Source organism: Schistocerca cancellata, chromosome 2 (assembly GCF_023864275.1).
Source record: "Schistocerca cancellata isolate TAMUIC-IGC-003103 chromosome 2, iqSchCanc2.1, whole genome shotgun sequence".
In the NCBI taxonomy this organism is placed as follows: domain Eukaryota; kingdom Metazoa; phylum Arthropoda; class Insecta; order Orthoptera; family Acrididae; genus Schistocerca; species Schistocerca cancellata.
The window spans coordinates 970,814,842-970,837,474 of NC_064627.1; positions in this window are offsets into that span (position 1 = coordinate 970,814,842).

Consider the following 22,633-nt stretch of genomic DNA (forward strand, 5'->3'; position numbering starts at 1 on the left):
ACAACAACAACAACATATCGTTTGTAGCCTCTCAGTGGGAAACACACTGCATGTGAAAAGCCTACCATATAAACCCCCTTGGCACTCAGTCGAAAGCTGTTTCATAGAAAGCACAAGATGCAGGTCCTTCTTGAGGTGTTTGCGTTTACCCAGCAGCATTCTGGCGGTATCAATAGCGTCTGTAGTGTCTAAACTCAGTGGTGCAAGCAGACCAGTTGGGTGTTGTTTCTTTTACCTTCTTTAATCTCTTTGGAAGCCTTTTTCCCCAAGCATTCAGTGCCTGTGATGTTGTTTATGTTGGGTGCATGGAATGGCAATTGAATCTCAATAGAGACAAGTGTAATGTGCTGCAAATACATAGAAAGAAAGATCCTTTATTGTTTAGCTACAGTATAGCAGGTCAGCAACTGGAAGCAGTTAATTCCATAAATCATCTGGGAGTAGGCATTAGGAGTGACTTAAAATGGAACGACCATATATAATTAATTGTCGGTAAAGCAGATGCCAGACGGAGATTCATTGGAAGAATCCTAAGGAAATGCAGTCCGAAAACAAAGGAAGTAGGTTACAGTACACTTGTTCGTCCACTGCTTGAATACTGCTCACCGGTGTGGGATTCGTACCAGATAGGGCCGATAGAAGAGATACAGAAGATCCAACGGAAAGCAGCGCGCTTCGTTACAGGATCATTTAGCAATTGCGAAAGCGTTACGGAGATGATAGATAAACTCCAGTCGAAGGCTCTGCAAGAGAGACGCTCAGTAGCTCGGTACAGGCTATTGTTTAAGTTTCGATAACATACCTTCACCGAAAAGTCAAGCATTATGTTGCTCCCTCCTACGTATATCTCGCGAAGAGACCATGAGGATAAAATCAGAGAGATTACAACTCACACAGAGGCATACCGACAATCTTTCTTTCCACGAACAATACGAGACTGGAATAGAAGGGAGAACCGATAGAGGTACTCAAGGTACATACATTCTGCCAGACACCGTCACGTGGCTTGCGGAGTATGGATGTAGATGTAGATAACTTTCTGAACAGCGTGGCAGCGAGCTGGTATGACATGGGCATACAAAAACTGCCACAGCGTCTACAAAAATGAGTCTACAAAATGGTGATTATGTCGAAAAACAGCTAAATGTTCAAGCTGTAAACTGATGTAAGCCATTGTAGAAATACAGGTCTATGTACTTATAAAAAATAGGAGACCACACTTTTGGGATTACTTCCGTTCAATCTCAATGGCAAGGAAGGCGGAAGAACCACAAGGGGAAGGTTGGTCTCCATAGCCTGGGAAGGCAACTAATCTAAGTGGGTAAACCCTGAAAGCAAACCTACTGGAGCTTACAATCTTGGTAGTAACATGATTAATCATAACAATCCTTATCCACCCAACAACATTTTCAATGAAAGCGTGGAGGACAAACTTAGGATATAATTACCCCAGGTGGTACTCAATGCACCATCGCCTCGGACGACGTTAGTGGGCCTTTGGATTCTGGGGAGCCCACACCAACATGCTACAAGAATGAGTTGGAGCATCCTGAAATCTCTAGAAATAAGATACGGCATTAACAATGCAACTACTTCGCCACGCTGAACGTCGACTCCTCGCTCAAGATGGGCAAGCTGAAGCATCTGGATGACACTCTGTCACAAAACAAGATTCTTATCACAGTGGTGCAAGAGACCAGGTATATAGATGAACATGCCTTTGAATCTCAGGGTTATTGAATCATCAAGGGCAAAGTGGGATGTAGGAAGATGAAGAACATCCCTCACCTGGGAACTGGATTGATTGTCAGTAACAAAATACTTCATTCAGTTATTGACTTCCATTCACATAATAGTCGAGTGTCGCTATTAACATTTCGTTGCTCCAACAAGGTCTAAACCATTGTGAATGTTCAAGCACCTATTGACTAGGACAACAAGAAAACCCCAAAGGCATAGACCAATTTTGGGAAGAATTCGAGGACGCTATCGGAAAGATTCCAGAGTGGAATACAGTCATATTATTGGATTATTTTAATGCCCAGTTACGAACAGAGTGGAAGTATAAATATGTAGTGGGGAATACCCAGCTCACATGCGCACTAACCGAAATGGATAACGACTTGTGGGACTATGTAAAGCATATAACCTAGTAATGAAATCAACAGCCTCTAAGCATCTACCAAGAAAACAGAAGACATGTGCTTCACCCAATAAACTCCTAGGATAGTTTCAAATACATCATGTGGCCACTTCAAGGAAGTCCTGTAGAGAAGTCCAGAACGTGAGAGTGTTAAGAGGGGCAAACGTGGACTCAGACCACTACCTCTCAAAAATAAAGTTACGATTTCTATCTAGGAAGACAAGGATGTCTCAAACTCCCAAACTTACCAGTTGGACATGGAAAAACTGAAAACCTGCAATATGCTTACGGAGAGAATGCAGACACTAGAGCATGAATGCAACAACTGGGACCAACTAAGGGACAAATTAGTAAAAGCCGCAACAGAAGTTGCCCCACTAAAGAAACAGAAGAAACATGAGTGGTGGACAAGTACCTGCGACCAAGCGATAGCAAAGAGACAAACAGCTTGGCTAAGATGGAGCTCACAGAAGTCCGAAACAAGTAGGAGGAGTTCATAGAACAGCGCAGGCTAACTGCCAAAAACATCAGGCAGGTTAAACGTCAGTACATTCAGAACCATTTGACTCAATTAGATGAAGATTTCAAGAAGAATAACGCTAGAAACTTTTATCAAACTTTCAAGCGAAACCTTAGAAGCTAAGCCCCACTCAGTTTACACTTCAGAGGACCAGATGGAAACATATCCTATAATGACAAAGACAACTGCCGCATATTGGCCAAATATTTTGAGAATCTCCTTAACTGTGAGTCCCCTAAAACCTCCTTTATCTATCAAGACAGTCTCAGACAACCAAACTCTCACCCTCCAACAGAAGAAGAAGTTAAAAATATCATTCAGTCCCTGAAGAATAACAAAGCATCAGGGGAAGACGCTATGGTTGCAGAGCTGTGGAAGCAGGCTGGAGACAAAGCAATCAGCAAGTTGACCGAGATCCTATGTGACTTTTGGTATACTGAGAAGTTACCAGATGACTCGACATCTGCTCTGATCCACCCCTTACACAAGAATGGTGACTTAAATGACTTTAACAATTATAGAGGGATCTCATTGATACCAGTCACCTATAAGATATTATCTAAAGTATTATTAAACAGAACCGAATCTCAATTGGACCCAAAACTTGGAAATTATCATGGTGGTTTTAAAAAAGGATGTTCCTGTGCAGAACCGATCGTTAATTTGAAGTCAGTATTAAGTCAAATCAAACTAGCGAATAAACAGTACATAGTTACTTTCGTTGACTTAAAAAAAGCACACGATTCAATCGACAGACATAATCTTATGAGAATTGTGCAGGAAATGGGCCTGGACCAGCAAACCCACAGCCTTATCCACAAGACCCTGAGTAACACTAGATCATGAGTAACGTTCACAGGAGCAGTTTCAGAAAGCTTTGTGATAAAGACAGGAGTTAGACAGGGAGATGAACTTTCACCTCTTCTCTTCAACTGTGCACTAGACAAGGTGATCAGAGACTGGCGAAAAGAAATGGAAGTACAAAATATACAGAGCGGTATTTACCTGGGATACAAATGGAAGGGACTAGTGGAAGACTGTTTAGCTTTCTCAGCAAGCTCAGTGGAAGTAGCAGCAAACAGTTCAATATGCTCAAACTCCAGGCTGCCAAGGTAGGACTTCAATTGTCAATAGGAAAGACAAAATATCTCGCCAACATCAGTGATACTCCCAGTGAACTAAAGTTGGAACAAGATCAAATTGAGAAAGTTGACAGACTAAAGTGTCTAGGAGAATGGCTGGAACCCAATCTATCAGAAGGAACAGCACTAACAACTCGGATTAATAAGTTACAATTAGCATATCGATTAACCAAGAATATCTATCATAAGAATTGCCTATCTCGCAATTCCAAACTAAAACGCTACCAAACAGTTATCCTCCCTGAAGCCCTATATGCCTCAGAATGGTTGAAACTGAACAGGAAAGGCACAACAGCTAAACTAAAGATTCAGGAGAGGAAGACTGTGAGAAAAATTCTGGGACCGATCAAAACAGATGGTGAGTACGAAAAACAATCGAACCAGGAGCTATACAATCATACCAAGAAAACCGAGTGAGGTGGCGCAGTGGTTAGCACACTGGACTCACATTCGGGAGGACGACGGTTCAATCCCATCTCCGGCCATCCTGATTTAGGTTTTCCGTGATTTCCCTAAATCGTTTCAGGCAAATGCCGGGATGGTTCCTTTGAAAGGGCACGGCCGATTTCCTTCCCAATCCTTCCCTAACCCGAGTTTTCGCTCCGTCTCTAATGACCTCGTTGTCGACGGGATGTTAAACACTAACCACCTCCACCACCATACCAAGAAAATCACAGATGTAGCCAGGAAGAGACGTCTCGCTTTCTACGGACATATCACAAGGATGGACCAAAGAAGACTGACCAACCGACTTCTCAACTACTGGAAGAGCAGGAAGATCGTGACACCATGGCTGATAGAAGTCAAGAAAGATATCCAGCAGCTGAGTGTAACTGAAAGTGACGTTAGAAACAGACCACTTCTCAGAAGGATACTAAAAGAAAAGAGGTTTCAGGACAGATCACCCCTTAAGAAGACCGGCGCCCTGTGGACAAAAGAGAGGAAGGAGAAACATAGCCAGGGAATGCAGGATTACTGGGCAAACATCAAGTCCCTCTCCAGGCTGAAAAGTTGAATATAATAGTCCTTAGCTGGCTCATTCGAAAGAAGAAGAAGTCAAAATATATTGGCCTATACCATTTTGGAAAGAAAAGCTGTTCCAACCTTTGGTTATCGTTAATTTGAATAAATATGGTATCACCATATTGGGCAAATTGACTGGAAGGCCTTGTTAACTTAGGAAAATTTATGCACTTCTTAAGTTGTACAGCTGCTTTGCAGTTTGAATCAGATTTTGAGTCGTTACGGTGCATTGTACTTGTGGTTTAATACCTGTTGCATTAGGTAATTTAATCCAGAAACGGTAGCTTGCCGCTGAAAGATTGTTACACGAAATTTGTCACTGAACCGTGGTTAACCAATTCAGTATGATTTTTATTGCATAATGCCCATGCCATTCTGAATTCCTTGTAGTTATTAAACCTTAAAGGGGCATTTATTCGTAAATTAGCTCATTTTTCATTATTTGTAATACATTCATTGTTACCAGTACCACTCAAACTAGAGTCCTCCTGAGATTATATTCGAATTTTGTGGAAGAGATTGAGTCTTAAAAATTTCAAGGTTTAAATTATTTATAGCCATTTATGTCAGTCTGACATCAGTAAATTCAAATATTTGAATATTTACGCAACTTTTCTGCAATGCTACGGCTTAACACTTTAAAGCGTTTAATTTTTCTGGTTCAAAAAAAAAGTATTTGTAACGTAAATTTCGTTTTTAGTCTGTTGCAATGATTTGAATGTAACTGGCCATTTACCCGTGCCTTTAGGTCCTGTTGGGTGATCCTGTTATGGCAGGTGACAGAGTGTGACCTCTGTGATGGCGTCTTTTTAAAGATCGATGTCCTGAATTTGATATTGTATAGCTTTTGAAAACTTTTACATTTAAGGTGCAAATAATTGGATTACGAGTAATGTGTGGAATGACCTTTCAAAATAAATTTTTGTTAAAACATGTTATTTAATTGTGTATCGTGTTTGAAAGATTACTGCCTCTACTTATTGCAGCCTGGCCATCCTGCCCAACAGCTAATTATGCTGACACCAAGGTGACGTAACATACCAAGGTTACTTCATCCCTGTCAGAAGGCATTCTCCATTCCGTTTAGATGAGGCTATAGTTCAGTGATTCGTGATGTACTAGAACCTCATACTTCTTCAGAAGTTCAGTCATATTTCTGTCGATCCCAATTGCTTGACCGTTTTCTGTATTTTTAGGGGCGATTTTTACTTCTTTTGGTGTTATAGATTCTGAAGGGCCTTAGGTTGACACTTAGTCATATAAAATTTCTTTGGAGAATTCTTTGTTTAACTTTTCATTATTTTCGTTAGCGTTTATCCTATCTGTTATGCGCTCCCTATACTCGAGATTCGCAAATTTATTTTAATTTAACTTTGTGGCCGGATGCATTACCTGTCGCGACAGTCGTAAGTTACCTGAGGTAGGGCATTCGTGTCTGCTACCTATGAACAATGTAACCTTTGTTCTGTGTGAGATCATATTTTAACTGCTTGTGTATCGTATTTTGTTAGTATTTGCCTAAACAAGCTTAATATCCACTCTAGATCTGATCGGTGCAGCAGCCACGGTCGTTAATCCGCCGAGTGGTTTCGATCCGGATCTGGTAACCTTCCAGCCTCGCTAGCTAACACGCTGCATGTTACGGTACATGAGCAGAGGGGAACTCTTCGTTTCATAATTTTTTATGATATTCATGTCATCTTCCATTAATATCCTTATGGGAGTTAATAGTGTCCGAGAATGGTTTTTACTACATCCGTCATATTCTTGGTCTCATTAATTCTAAAGTGAGCAATTTTGAAAATGTCCTTTTCTGTTTCAGGTGTTTCAGCACTTACGCTGATAACTGTTATTTTCCAGATTTTCAGGTATAATCATTCAGTGAAGATGCAGTTTTAACCTCCTCAGTTCCTCGTTAGTTACTTTTATGTTCCATGGATAATTTGTGCAATAAGAAGTAATAATGTGAAATGGTTTACATTCACATGACAACTTAATTTTTAAATATGGCTATATCTTGTACATTTATAAAGTAGTCTTCTCTTAGTTTTGACAGATGTTAGTTAGTAATCGCTGCCCACCATCTATTACATGTTACAGCAATAAAAATTCTTCTAAACAAAAGAATGAGTTGTCAAGGAGAAACCTTTTTAGTTGTTTTCAAATTTTGCTTCGCTATCTGTCAGACATTTTATATCCCTGGGTAAGTTATCAAAAATTTTTGTTGCAGAATTTTGCACTCCTTCTTGTGTTGAAGACAACCTTAACATGAAGTAATGAATGTCATTTTTCCTTCTGGTTTTGTCACTATGTACATCATTATTACTTTTGAACTGCAGTGGATTATTTGCAACAACCTTCGTGAGGAAATAAATATACTGTAAAGCAGCAGTCAAAATCCCCTACTCTGTAAACACACACCTACAAGATGATCATAGATATGTTGCACATATTACTCTTACAGAACATTATTGAGCAATGAAGACTTTCTTTCTTAAAGATGATTTCCCCTTGATCATTATTTCATATATTATTAAATGTAAATATGAAAAATATGTCAACTTTCTGATTCGTCTCCCCCCAGATTTGAGAACCATTCTAAGTGCAACTATGGCTGAACTAAGTTTGCTTAGGAGTTCCAAAATGAGTTTTTTCTAGTTTTAAGTCTTATCAACATGAACACCTAATAATTTTGAATATTCCTCTCTATTTATTATTTCCTTATCATGTGTTAATACTTATCATTGATGTAGTACCCATAAATGTGCAGAACTGAAGATGCTGCATCTTCTTAAAATTGAGGGTGAGGCCACCCACAGAAACCCATGGCAATTATACTTTTAAAAACATTGTTTACTGTTTCTACTGTTTCTTTATGTACAGTTGTTTTGATTGTAGTACCAATGTCATCTGGAAAAAGAACAAATTCTGCTTGTTGTATATTGGAATTTCGATTATACATATAACAAACAATAGTGGACCTAAGATTGAGCCTTGGGAAATCCCATATGTGATTTCTGCCCAGTCAGAATAATTTGGCCGGACTACATTGGTTGCAGGTGGCAGCACTAGCAGTGGAGAGTATATAAGGTTTGCTAGGGGGATGCGAAAAACAGTGCAGTCGTCGTTGTTATAATGTGGAAACAGATAGACTTATCTGACTCCACTAAGGACAGTATCATTGACTTTCGAGTCAAAGATGCAAGCGGTTCCGAAACGCTGTGCTTGTAAACAGTTTGTGTGCTGTCACGGTTAAAGTATACCGTGCATGGCAAAATGGTTTTACCCAAAATCGGCGCTAGGAGAACTGTTGTGCACCACAGGCCATAGATGAGAGGAGTGACAATGACTGTGGAGACATTTTAGAGCTAATAGAAGCATTGTTGTTGAGCAACTGACTGACCAGATGAACCAAGGGACTACCAACAGTGGCTCCTCAATGGCTGCTCAGTGGTGGTTGCTGCATATGGGCCTCTGCAGCAGGCACCTGGCTCATACACCCATACTGACTACTATCCTTTGACGAATAAGGCTGGAATTTCCAAGCCAGTACTGCAACTGGAGGTCAACTGATCAACTGAGTGACGACAGGTGGCCCGTTCCTGTGAATCGCGTTTTAGCTCCATAGGACTGAAAGCAGACACGCTGCAGCAATCATACTATGGTTCCAAGCCGGAGGAGAGTGCAATACGGTCTGGGGATTGTTTTTGTGGTATCCCCTGGGTGATCTCGTCATTTTGGAAGGCACAATGGATCAACACAAGAATTCCCCTATTCTTGGGGATGATGTCAGTACTAGGGTAAGGACATGTTTATACTTGCTCTCTTGGTTATTTTCGTGAGTATCTTCTATAACTTTTAAACTGATTTCCTTTAAACATTCTTTGTTTAAAGGGCGAGTATTGTCTGCAGCTCGTGGTCTTGCGGTAGTGTTCTCACTTCCCGTGCATGGGGTCCTGGGTTCGATTGCTGGCAGGGAAGGGATTTTCCCTGCCTCGGGATGACTGGGTGTCGTTGTGTCGTCTTGTTCATCATCATTCATCCCCATTATGGTCGGAGGAAGGCAATGGCAAAGTACATCCGCTAGGACCTTGCCTAGTCGGTGGTGCGGGTCTCCAGCATTGTCCCCTATACTCCTTGGAGTATGAGACGTCATCATCATCATTCCTTTGTCTAAATTTACTGAAGAATTTTAATTAAAAATGTTTTTTTGTGGGATCAGTGATATGAAGTTTTCCATCTTAGTCCATCTATCTATTTTCTGTTTGTTTATTAACAAGAGAGTTATAGGCCTACTGCAGGATGAAGCAAATGGGTTATCAAATGTGGAATTTCTTGGTCTAAGATCCAAAATGTATCCACATCTTACAATAGATGTGGACACCCAGAGGTGGACTAAGGATGTGAGGTATGCCGCTTCATGTGTCCTCATGGTTGAAGACTACTTGCAGTGCAGTGGTGGTAACCAGTTGATCAATGTAATTAATTTACTTATCAATTAGATACCAAAAGTGCATCCATGTCGCCCTTACCCTAGTACTGATGTCCACATCTACATGCTGTTTATCCTCCACATTATAGCATCTCCAAGCAGGAGAATGCAAGGTGTCAGACAGCAGTGTACGTGCGTGATTCAGAGAGCACCACCATGAGTTTACTGTAGCCCCTGGCCGCCAAATTCGCCAGATTTAAAATCACTTGAGAATCTGTGGAGCCACCTTGAGGCTGTTCGTGCAATGGATCCTCAGCCGAGAAACCTAGTTCAGCTGACAACATGCACTGGAGTTGACTTGGCTGCAAATTCTTGATGGTACCTTCCAAAATCGGATTGAGTCTCTTCCTGTACATGGTCTGCATTGCAAAAAGTAGTGTGTTACACTTTTTAGGGGTACAAAATGGAATGATCATGTAGGCTCAGTTCTAGGCAAAGCCTGTGGCTAATTTCGATTTATTTGTAGAACAGCTACGAAATACAATTAGTCTGCAAAGGAGATTCCATATAAAACACTCGTGCGACTCGTCTGAGAATATTAGTAAAGTGTGTGGGCCCATACGAAAGTAGTGGTTATGGAATAGATACAGAGAAGGGAGGACGAGTGGTCATAGGGTTATTTGACTCGTGGCAGAGTGTCACAGAGATGCTAAAGAAATTGAACTGCCAGGCTCTTAATGACAGGCAAAAACTGTCCCTAGAAGGCTTACAACGTTTGAAGAAGAAGCTTTAAAGGACATATTGCACCCTTAATGATCGTGATGACCAGATTATATTAATTGCGTACAGAGCACTTAAACATTCATTCACTGTGCGCTCCATACATTATTGGAATGGGAAGAAGAAATAACGACTCCCACAATGGGAATCACCGTCTGCCACACAGCTGACAGTGGTTTGCAAAGTGTGGACAGAGAGGTGTAGTAGACTGGCGAAGCAGTCAGGGGGAGAGGCGCAGGAAGCGGAGCATGTCGGTGTAGCCGAAGAGGCGCGCCACGTCGTAGGGCGTGCGGCCGTCGGCGTCGGCGGCGTCGCGGCGCGCGCCGGCGTGCAGCAGCGCGCTGACGGCGTCCAGCGAGCCCCTGGAGACGGCGCGGTGCAGCGCGGTGTCGCCGTCGCCGTCGCGCACCTCGGTGTCGGCGCCGGCGGCCAGCAGCAGCCGCGCCGCCGCCACGTTGCCGGTGCGCACGGCGTAGTGCAGCGCCGTCGAGCCGGTGGCGTCCGCCGCGTCGAGGGTGGCCCCCGCCTCCACCAGCGCCTGCACCACCTCCGGCCGCCCGCGCGCCGCCGCCGCGTGCAGCGGGGTGTTGCCGTGGCGGTCGCGCGCGTCGGGGTCCATCCCGGCGGCCACCAGGGTCCTGGCACACACACGAGTGACGAGGGAATTAGGCAAACTACAGCACGTATGCTCTGTTCTTTAAGAAAGCATCGGATACAGGAGGTGCATCTTCGATCTTTCCAAAATGTGGTGAATTAGCTTCCAAATGAATCGGCGTTGCTTCCACCATCTTTACTTTTTAAGAATCAAGAGCCTCCCAACAGAAGTGAATAAACTGTGCAGTGGCCAGATAGTCCAATTGTAAGGTGCCTCTTAAGTGAGGAAGACATTTTTAGCAGTTTTAATAAATTACTCTCTTATTGATGTATTCACAATAGTTAGGAAGTGCTGTTGTCCGTAGCCGGCCATGAGTCGGAGAGCATTTCTCACGATGGCTGGCTAAGTGACGAAGCGACTATATGTCGCGCGTAGTCGGGTAGGGCTCGGCACTGGACCGTAGGAACAAGCGTCAGCCTGGGAAATATACATGACGGGAATTACCGCCATATTGGCGCCAAAGTCACCGATTTTGTTTATTTATATTTAATAATTAAAGTCATTTATGACAACATAAATACTAGGAGGAGCCTCTGGATGTTTAAAACTATTTATCATAATTTTGCATCATTAAAATTCATACCTGTTCAAATGGTTCAAATGGCTCTGAGCACTATGGGACTTAACATCTGTGGTCATCAGTCCCCTAGAACTTAGAACTACTTAAACCTAACAAACCTAAGGACATCACACACATCCATGCCCGAGGCAGGATTTGAACCTGCGACCACAGCGGTCATGCGGTTCCAGACTGAAGCACCTAGTACCACACGGCCACACCAGCTGGCCACACCCGTTCATTAACAAATGCATATCTTCGTAAGTACGAACTTGATCGGAGATCCACGAACTGTGATGAAACTAGTACGAGATATGGACTGCGCGCCAAAGTCGGCAGTCGGCGTTAGGAGCTCTTCCTGTCTTGTTCGATGGTAACCATGCTCTCGGTTATGAGTAGTTTGTGACATGAGTGTTTCATTATTGATCTAATAGGAATGAAAGCGATATTACGGCATTGTGAATGTTAATCTCGAGTAAATAGATACCCCAAAGTTGATCGACAGCAATTTCAGATAATTAGCTTTCACCGACAGAGACATCCAGAGACATCCGCACGGGACGACATTTACGAGAGCTGTACCACGCACAGGTAGGAGGAAATCCGACGACACGACCCACCGAGGCGGATCAAGGAAGGTCCGACTTACACTCGCAAATTCCGGGTGGAAATGGTGACCAGTTATACTGTACGTCACATATACCACCCTCTAAGGACTCACGGCTAAGCTGAGTAACAACAGTATCAGCTTAGAAGCGAGGGGATCTTGCACAATCAACAAAGGGACATCAGGCAAAAAATCGTGTAGTCGCAATTTTTTATACACTGGTGGGAGTGACTACAACGAAAAACACACTAAAATCCCTGATCCATGAGACGTGAGCGTTGTAACAGGACATCCTCCTCAGCATTACTTTTCCTCAGCAGTAGTTGTCGATACCAATATTATTTTTCAAATTTTGGACAGTTCAGTATTATCTCAGGTGATTTTCTGAAAACTTTCATGTCGTTTTATACACAATATTTCAAGCCAAAATTTATGAAAGGAATTACTTTATTTGAGATGTTACAATCGATAAGTACTAGCTCTGAATGTGCAGTTAAAATTATCTTTATAGAAACATTTGAAATTACGAATTACTTGGCACATTTAAAATGTCTGTTCTTAATTACGCTATTTAGTACTGTTTACTATATTTATTTTTGGACTCATTTATGTAATCATATACTAAACGACACTACTGGTCATTAAAATTGCTACACCAAGAAGAAATGAAGATGATAAATGGGTATTCATTGGACAAATATATTATACTAGAACTGACATGTGATTATATTTTCACACAATTTGGGTGCATAGATCCTGAGAAATCAGTACCCAGAACAACCACCTCTGGCAGTAATAACAGCCTTGATATGCCTGGGCATTGAGTCAAACAGAGCCTGGATGGCGTGTACAAGTACAGCTGCCCATGCAGCTTCAACACGATACCACAGTTCATCAAGACTAGTGACTCACGTATTGTGACGAGTCAGTTGCTTGGCCACCATTGACCAGATGTTTTCATTTGGTGAGAGATCTGGAGAATGTGCTGGCCAGGGCAGCAGTCGAACATTTTCTGTATCCAGAAAGGCCCATACAGGACCTGCAACATGCAGTCGTGTATTATCCCGTGAAATGTAAGGTTTCAGAGGGATCGAATGAAGGGTAGAGCCATGGGTCGTAACACATCTGAAATGTAGCGTCCACTGTTCAAAGTGTCATCAATGAGAACAAGAGGTGACCAAGACGTGTAACTAATGGCAGCCCATACCATCACGCTGGGTGATACGCCAGTATGGCGATGACGAATACACGCTTCCATTGTGCATTCACCGCGATGTCGCCAAACATGGGTGCGAGCATCATGATGCTGTAAACAGAACCTGGACTCACCCGAGAAAATGACGTTTTGCCATTCGTGCACCCAGGATCGTCGTTGAGTACACCATCGCAGGCACTCCTGGCTGTGATGCAGCGTCAAGGATAACTGCAGCCATGGTCTCCGAGTTGATAGTCCATGCTGCTGCAAACGTCATCGAACTGTTCGTTCAGATGGTTGTTGTCTTGCAAACGTTCCCATCTGTTGACTCAGGGATCGAGACGTGGCCGCATGATCCGTTACAGCCATGCGGATAAGTAGCCTGTCATCTCAACTGCTAGTGATACGAGGCCCTTGGGATCCAGCACGGCGTTCCGTATTACCCTCGTGAACCCACCAATTCCATATTCTGCTAACAGTCATTGGATCTCGAGCAACACGAGCAGTAATGTCGCGATACGATAAACCGCAATCGCGATAGGCTACAATCCAACCTTTATCAAAGTCGGAAACGTGATGGTACGCATTTCTCCTCCTTACACGAGGCATCACAATAACGTTTCACCAGGCAGCGCCGGTCAACTGCTGTTTGTGTATGAGAAATCGTTTGGAAACGTTCCTCATGTCCACGGTGGCGACAACCTTGTGGGAATGCTCTGAAAAGCTAATCATTTGCATATCACAGCATCTTCTTCCAGTCGGTTAAATTTCGCGTCTGTAGCACGTCATCTTCGTGGTATAGAAATTTTAATGGCCAGTAGTGTAATAGAAATTCATTTGTGAATAAAACTTGTAAACCCTTTGAAATATTGTTACTTCCGCTGAGTCAGTTAGTAGTAAGCATGCCTCTGATGTGGTCGGACGTATTTTTGTATTTTAGGCGAATAATGTAACTTCGGCTTTGCTAATGTGAAAATTCAAAAGACTGTAAGATTGGCTCAAATGTCTCTGAGCACTATGCGACTTAACTTCTGAGGTCATCAGTCGCCTAGAACTTAGAACTAATTAAACCCAACTAACCTAAGGACATCACACACATCCATGCCCCAGGCAGGATTCGAACCTGCGACCATAGCGGTCGCTCGGTTCCAGTCTGTAGCGCTTAGAACCGCACGGCCACTCCGGCCGGCGACTGTAAGATTAACTAAAAAGTGACATATTAACGTAACAACAAAAACTCTGTAGCAAATCTTCAAATTTATGTAGATCTATTCAACCATGAGGACCTGAGGTGTGAGATTTTGAGCTTCGAGAATCAGACCCCTAGACAAGAAAGCCAACTCTACACGAAAAGCAAAGTAAACAAGAAAGTTCATTGTAATCTTTGCTCGTCTCAAATTTTCCATTAAAGACTTGTTCTTATTATGGACAATAGCTGGAATCAGGAAGGAGGGGGGAGATTACAGCGTGGAGGGTGAGAGGCGTTTAAAGGTCCCCTTTTAGCTTTTTCTAGAATAACTCGAAAACCGCGCCTTCTAACGAAAATGTTTCCCTTTACAAAATCAAGCTACATTAATTTTCACACCTGAAAAATCTATGTTCATTATAAAATAAAGTGGGTTAAGAACAAACATCAGATGTATGTACCACATCTAAGTGCGCTACATATGTATTAAGGGGCTCCGGAAAGGCTCAAAATCATGAAAAGTTCAATTTTTACTTTTTTGAGTTTTCTGAATCTGCAGACTATTACCTTTTAATAGATATATAATTTATTCAATTCCGAAGACTACAACTATTTTTAAATTTTTTTTGAAATGTGTTCTACACGGGCGTGACCCACTGTGGCACTGTTAAACTGCTGTCAAATGGTGTTATTATTAACGTCCATGTTCATCAGGTACATTTTAGTGATGTGAGATAAAGTATGTGTTGTGGCTAACCTGTGATGGTTCAATATATATCGCTGGTGTGATTGTCGATTGTTTCATGTTTATTTACTCTGTCGTTATCTCGAAAATATTCGTAATTAATTTTGTTTCTTGAGTCTCTGTTTTGTTGAAGTATAATAATGAGTAAAAGTAAAGTTAATAGAAATCCTCTGAAGGCTTTTAAGAAAAGGAGAAATGTTGGAAAGCCAAAGGTATGTGTTATTACTGTAAACAATAAAGACGATAACCAAGTGAGTGAACCTAACCTCTCAAGTACACCTGCCCATAGCAGTCAAAGTGGGAAAGAAAATACTTCACAGAAGAAGCTTGGTTCAATGAGTGAAAACTATGTATGTTTTATGGGCGAATCGGATGTGAATGAAATATTTGATATGTCGGTTCTCAAAGGAATTTTTTCAAACTGTGTAAGATGTATTCATTGTAGTGAAGTTGGTCTGGAACTCTCCATAATAAAGCACGTAGGACTTGCTAGTGAAATACAACTGACATGTGATAAGTGTTCATACATGACCACCTTTTGGAACAGTGTTGCAGTAACTGCAACTGAAGAAAATGGTAGCAAAATCTACAAACACAACATTAGATTTGTTTATTCCTTGCGTTCAGTTGGTAAGGGTGCTACTGCAGGTGCAATTTTCTGTGGCATCATGAATCTTCCAAATCCCCCAACCAAGTTTACGACCTATAATAAATTAATAGGGTCTAAAGTAGAAGATGTCTGTATAGAATCTATGAAGAACGCTGTGGAAGAGGCAGTAATGGAAAATAATGGTAACAGAGGTTTGACTGCAGCGTTCGATGGTACCTGGCATAAACGGGGACACACATCTCTTCATGGTGTAGTATCTGCCACCAGTATGTATACAGGGAAAGTTATAGATGTAGCAGTAATATCAAACTATTGTAGATGTCCACAAAAATATAAAGGTACACATGAAAATAATTGCAAAGCTAACTATAGTGGCAGTAGTGGAGGAATGGAAGTGGCTGGTGTTGCCAGTATATTCCAGCGTTCTGAGGCGTGTGATAAAGTGCGATATGTTAATTACCTTGGTGACAGTGATTCTAAAAGTTTCAAACATGTTCAAGGACTGAAGCCCTATGGTGATGATGCTGTAGCGCAGAAATTTGAGTGTATTGGACACGTACAGAAGCGAATGGGAACAAGACTTCGGCGACTGAAAGCTTCGTACAAAAAACAAAAACTCAGTGATGGTAAAGGGTTGGATGGGAAGGGAAGGTTAACTGACAGTGTAATTGACAAAATACAGAACTATTATGGAATGGCTATTAGGCAAAATACACAAAGTGTCGACGAAATGAAGAAGGCTGTTTGGGCTCTTTTTTTTCATACTTCTTCAACCGATGAAAATCCCCAACATAGCTTGTGTCCCAAAGAAGAAGACAGTTGGTGTAAATATAACAAAGGATTGCTAGCTGGTGAAGTGTATACTCATAAGCATAGTCTGCCTCATGCAATAATGGAGGTGATAGAACCTATTTTCAGAGACTTAGCAGCACCTGGACTGTTGAAAAAGTGTATTCACGGAAAAACTCAAAACCCCAATGAAAGTGTAAATAGTGTTATATGGTCGAGAATCCCCAAGACTGTATTTGTTGGAATACAAACACTTCACTTTGGTGTGTATGATGCTGTTGCGACTTTCAGTGATGGCAACATTGTAAGGTGCAAGGTATTTAGAAATATGGGAATGAAGATAGGTTCTAACATGGTACGAGTGATGCTTGCTTTAGACAAGGAATGCCTTCGGGCTGCAGACAGGGCTGTAAAGAGTCTAGAAATACAAGCAAGAGTAAACAGGAGGAGGAACAAGAGGAAGCTGGAGGAGGAGTTTGCAGAGGATGAAGATAATCCATCCTATGGACCTGGAATGCACTAAAAAGTTAATCCAATCTTTGTCGCTCGATTCCCAAAACTTTTATTTTCTCATACTAATTACATGTTTTCTAAGGATCTTCCAAACATATTTGTTTCAAACTTTCAGTAAATGTTACACAGTACCTTCTGCATAATTTAACACAGCCTTTTTCCAAAAAACTGTATATTTTTGAATATATAAATAAAAAATTGCAACAAAATGTTGTGAATTTTCATTACAATTGAAAAAAAATCATCTTTAACAACTGAACTAAAATTTTGTAAAATCCCTGTGTTAAGTTGTAGCCCATATTCCAATAAATAATCTGTAAAAAGTTCAACTTCCTACCTCAAATACTTTGTGAGGAAAGATGTAATTTATAAGCGTTATTTTAACATTGCAAGTATAGGGTGTTCCAGAGCCCCTTAAGTGACAAACTAGGTATAAATGGTTGAAGGGGGGGGGGGGGGAGAGAGGGCTGATGGAAGAAGCTCGAGGGAAGATAGGTCGATAGACTGTGGCCACGCCCTGCCTCCTTCATACGTCGGCAAACTGAAGAGCGAACTGGTGACTCCCCACTATCTACTCCAGTATGTCTCAAAAAGCAACTACAGGCTACTTCATACAGTGGTATCAATCCTTCGACTGGGCACCTCATGCGTCACTGGCGATGTAGTCTGCAGATATGTTCATAAAATACGTCAATACTACATTGAACACAGATTTAACGCACTAAGAATACTAACACAGGAAACACACATGGACAGAATCCACGTAAATATTTCCATATAATTTTTCCCTAAATACGGTTCTGCTGCACTTTGATGTGGGACACACATTTAATACTTGTCTTTAATCCACTTCATTTAACAATAAAAATTAATTTTCTACCATTGTAACACTGTTTTTAAAAATATGCGATTTTTCCATCCTCTGAATTGTGGAAACTATTAATCCTAAAGAAAAATGAAAATGTAGGGAACGTAATGTTGTTTAGTTTTCTGCTGGGAAAAGAAAAACATAAAAAAGTGACCTTCGAACGACCTCTTTCAAACCCCCACCTCACACCCAAATGGTCACGATTTAGTGTGTTGGTTAAAATGACTCTGAGCACTATGCGACTTAACTTCTGAGGTCATCAGTCGCCTAGAACTTAGAGCTAATTAAACCTAACTAACCTAAAGACATCACACACATCCATACCCGAGGCAGGATTCGAACCTGCGACCGTAGCGGTCGCTCGGTTCCAGACTGTAGCGCCTAGAACCGCACAGCCACTCCGGCTGGCTTTAGTGTGTTGTTCATCGTACCCCTTCCTACCACTGCACAAAAATTTGCGACTGAATGAATTTTTTCCTTATTCGACCTTTTTTGTTGACTAGGATAAGAGCTGCTCTGCCTTCTTCGGTCATATATTGTAGACAAGCATTAAAGAATTTAAAATGAACAGCAGAGCGCCAGACAAAGTGTAGTGGTAAATGGGTAAGATCCATTACTTTTGACATGTAACAGAAAGTTCTTGTACACTCTCAGCCACTACCCAATGAGCGTAACGCCTTGAGTAAAAAATCTTACGAAATGTGCAGTAGACACTACAGGATACAGAGGATTCCACGTCCCAATGCTGTTGAGACAGAAATGGTCCAAATGTATCACATCTTCCACGTCAAGCCTTGGATGAAATAACTTAATAAGGAGAGGCAGCAAACGGATAAGTGATTATACTTAAATGGTGACAATAAATCTTTGAGTAATTGGCCAGTGCAAATAATTTTTAAGTTACATCAATTTGTGACTAATTTTTCATGTTGGTGGAACGTTGGTACTTGCAGTGGTAGAGCGTAAAGACAGGTTTTTGATAGTGGATGAGGATTTTCTAGTAGATTACATGTAGCAATCCACTTTCGAAGTGTTAAAGGAACGTAATGATGTAATAGATGGACGAACTTGCGTGTAACACGTAATCAAGCATGTAACTATGTGCAGGAGCGACGAACAGGTAGGACACGCCAAAATGAACCTTAAAAGGGCGGTAATCAACGAAGCGAGCTATGGTAAGAGCGTCATAAGAGAAGCATGGGTAAGGTAATCGAGGAAGGTTTATTAAAATTTTGTACTCTGATTTTCTGTACAAGGTTTTTCAAAATTACACCGACAAACTTCGAGAAGAAGTAGAAGGTGTCTTGAGGAAAAAAAAAAAAAATGTGGATGGGGCCTTGTGTCCGAAAACGTCACCCAACGGTGCTACGGAGCATCAAAGTTATAGGAACCGGTGCCCATATATACATATCTATGTACACATAGGGTGATTTCGTGATGATATTACAAATTTTCAGGGATGACAGAGATAGATCAATGTATCAATTTGTAAGGGACTCCGATCCGGAAACGAACGAGTCGGAAGTTACACACGAAAATCGTTCTCATGCCTCTGACGATGCAACACATGTACCAGTACTGTTGTTGCTAAGATTGTAGGGTAGGCAATATTCAGAGGTGGTGCTAGTATGGACAAAAACAAGAAGAAATTCTGGTAAACAAGGGCTCTAAAATGAATATCTTAGGTCTATTAGCACTCTCTCATCTTCGATACTGTTAAATACATTTCCTTTAGTGAGCTATTGCTCGTAGCTCTGATGTATACATTTTAGAGCATTTAGAGCATTTAGACATTTTGTTCTTGGTTTGGTTGATACTACCATATACGGAAGTTGCCTACCCTTGCAATCTTAGCAACAGCGGTATGTTGCACTGTCACATATATCAGAACGATTTTCACTAACAACTTTCGACTCGTCCTTTTCCGGATGATGAGCCTTTAACTCAAATTAATACATTTATCCTTCTCCATCACCCCTGAAAGTTCGTAAAATCATCACAGAATCGCGTTGTATGTACATACAGTACATACACAGGCACCGCCACCTGTAACGTCTACGCTTGGTAGTGTCGATGGGTAACATTTCCGAACACAGGTTCCTATTCTCCTTCTGTTCCTCAAGACACCTTCTAGATCTCCTTGATGTTTGTCGGTGTAATTTTGGAACACATTGTATGTATGTATTGAAAATATCAACACGTAATTTCCATATAACTGAAGTAGTTGTTCGGCGTGCTAAGGGGTAACTGTACATTGAAGTGAGTTTATTGAGTTAGAAGATGGTAAAGTGTAATTATATAATTTGAAGATCTTGTATATAATTGTCGTAGTTTGTTGGTATTTATTCTTGGAGGTAATGGACGTTTATGGAGTGGAGAATACTAGATGGTTGTTTACATGATAGATGAGAATTGCTAATGATGGGGACTGGCACCTTATAATGTGTACTTTTTGTTTCTTTTCACCTATATGTGATGACTATAACAGAGGAAGAATGTATTTCATGACAATGTGATTAGCTATTGCAAATACACACATCAAAAAAAAGTTTTCCTCACCCCAGTTCCCAGAACTCCTGAAGATAGACGTTGACTGTGGGTACTGTATCACAGACACAGTCCCTTTATCTGTTCAGAGTTGTCACTAAACCCGCCCAAAGATGTAAACAACCATGCATGGGCAGTGCCCTATTGGACGTAGGGAGTCTGACAGTCGATCAATTCCAGTCATTCCATCAGGAAGGAAGTACACGGCTCGTGTTGTCTGTATTTCAACTGTGCCTAGACGGTCAATACCACGCTCGAACGCGTGGGCATTGTTACTTTGTGCCAGGAAGGGCTCTCAACAAGGGAAGTGTCCAGGAGTCTCGGAATGACCCAAAGCGATATTGTTCGCACATACAGAGAGAGACAGGAACTGTCGATGACATTTCTCGCTCATGCCGCCCAAGGGCTACTACTTCAGTGGATGACTGCTACCTACGGATTATGGCTCAGAGGAACCCTGACAGCAACGCCACCATGTTGAATAATTCTTTTTGTGCGGCCACAGGACGTCGTGTTACGACTCAAACTGTGCGCAGTAGGCTACATGATGCGCAACTTCACTCCCGACGTCCATGGCGAGGTCAATCTTTGCAACCACGACACCATGCAGTGCGGTACAGATGGGCCCAACAACATGTCGAATGAACAGCTCAGGATTGGCATCACGTTCTCTTCACCGACGAGTGTCACATATGCCTTCAACCAGACACCCGATCAGGCTGAAAGCCTTAGACACACTGTCCAGCGAGTGCAGCAAGGTGGAGGTTCCCTGCTGTTTTTTTTTGGGGGGGGGGGGCATTGTGTGGGGCTGACGTACGCCGCAGTTGGTCATGGAAGACGCTGTAACGGCTGTACGATATGTGATTGTCATCCTCCGACCGATAGTGCAACCATATCGGCAGCATATTGATGAGGCATTCGTTTTAGTTCACAACATTTATTTATTTTTATTCAGAGAAGTTCCGGTGTTCAATCTGTTTTGTCAGTGAACAGTACGGTATGAAAAGAATACAGATCTGTTCCCTTGCAGGTATTGACCAAAATTTCCATCGCCGTGATCATGGCTGAGCTTGCAGCGACGCACCATCGACTGTTTCAAGAGACTCAGGAACTTCAGGAGTTTTGCGTACCGCTTCTGTTGATTCGACAACCATACTAACCAGATTCATATTCAGTATTGAGTCGTACAGCGAGCACCTCACATAACCCTAATTTGTTTGCAAACATGACAGACAGCGGATACTGGCACCATTTGCAGTTTTCGCTGTTATTTTCACTGCAAAACAGATAAAAAAGTAAATGTAGATAGTAAATCAAACGAAATGCAACTACCCTGTACCGAGCCGCTGGAGACAAGGAGGTCCCCTATACCAGAATACTCGAATATTTGCGTGAACTACCCCGGAATTTTGTCATTGCAGTTCGAGTTCACATTGTATGAGGTAAGTGTAACTAACCAGCTCTACAAACACAAATCCGGCAGATAAAATCTACAACCTTGCTTTTTTGCAGGCAATCCTCTTACTGACTGAATTATTCAAGCACGAATCGAGAAGCACACTCAAACCTTACGTCAGCCAGTACTTCTCTCGTAAGAGCACTGACCGTGAAATGCAAGGTTCTGGGCTCTAGTCTTGATCGGGCATGTGGTTTTGATCTGACAGATAGCTTCAAAACAATGTACACTCCGAGGCAGAGGAAGCAGAGTGAAAGATTCATTCCTGAATCTCTGTGAATGACGTTTAATGTAGAATCAACAAAAAGCTGAATATCTTTGTAAAAATTCTTGACAAAACAAGTAGTTGCCTACAGTGACAGACCTGTCGTAAAAGAAATTTAAGTAACAACAGTTCCCTCTTCCATACTCAGACCTTGGCTCAATTTAGAATCATTCTTTGCTGTTTATCGAAATTACTGATTTTTACATTCGATGCTTCAGACACGGTGGATGTGAAAGCGAACTAGTAGTTGAGAAGGCAGTGAGATAAGGATGAAGCTTATCCAAACTTTTTTTTTGAATCTGTATATTAAGCAATTAGAAAAGGACGCCAATGAGAAATTTAGAAAGGGAAGAATAAATAAAAACTTATAGGTCTGCAGATGAAATGTTGCCAGGGACTGGAAAGGACATCAGTTAAACGGAATTATTGTTTGCTCATATCAGTCATGTTATTGGCAGAGGGCATTAGTAAGCACTTGGTTTTTAACTGTAAAGGTTATTTCAGGCAAAGGTCACTTAAATTGTAAAATGGTTACACCAGGTGCGATGATTATACCAGCTGCGACAGACCAGTCATGATCAACAGCCGTAAGGTATGA